General features: G+C 39.7%; 1 pseudogene; it reads left to right on the forward strand.

Moving 5' to 3' along the window:
• The window catches only part of LOC122665911, an 8,121-nt pseudogene continuing 7,468 nt past the window's right edge, over nucleotides 1-653 (forward strand).

Consider the following 653-nt stretch of genomic DNA (forward strand, 5'->3'; position numbering starts at 1 on the left):
ATGGTGAAGTGCTTTTACACGTACTTGATCTCACTAGCATTGCTTCTTCTTCTTCATCTCTTCCCAACTAAGTGTGAGAATCCACTTGCTCCTGCTTTATATGTGTTTGGAGATTCTCTTGTTGACAGTGGGAACAACAACTTCTTGAAAACTTACGCCATAGCAAATTACAGTCCTTATGGCATAGACTTCTCTGCTGGTGCAACCGGCAGATTCACCAATGGCAAAACTACAGCAGATTTCATTGGTAAATACTAAAACCCATTTTCTTCTTTTCTAGCTAATTTGTTTTCTTTTCTGCTTCCATGTCTCGAATTCTTGTACCTATTTCGAAGAATAACCCGTTCCGACATTTTTGGTGGCGATCCAAATGAAATATTTTTGGGGTTTTTGATTTAGGGTTTTCAAGAGAGTGAAGCAGTGCCATTTTGGATGTTCTTGAGAGATCTCCATTATAACTTTATCCGATTTATATAGTGAAACATCTTCAGCTTTGCCTGTGGATGTGTGAACCACGTTAAATCTCCGTGTCATTCATTGCAGCTCAATTGCTTGGACTTCCAATGGTTCCTCCATATTTGGGTCTTTCAGAGGCTCAGAAGAGCAAAACTTTAACTGGAGTAAACTATGCTTCAGGTTCAGCTGGTATCCTC

Source organism: Telopea speciosissima, chromosome 6 (assembly GCF_018873765.1).
Source record: "Telopea speciosissima isolate NSW1024214 ecotype Mountain lineage chromosome 6, Tspe_v1, whole genome shotgun sequence".
Classification (NCBI taxonomy): domain Eukaryota; kingdom Viridiplantae; phylum Streptophyta; class Magnoliopsida; order Proteales; family Proteaceae; genus Telopea; species Telopea speciosissima.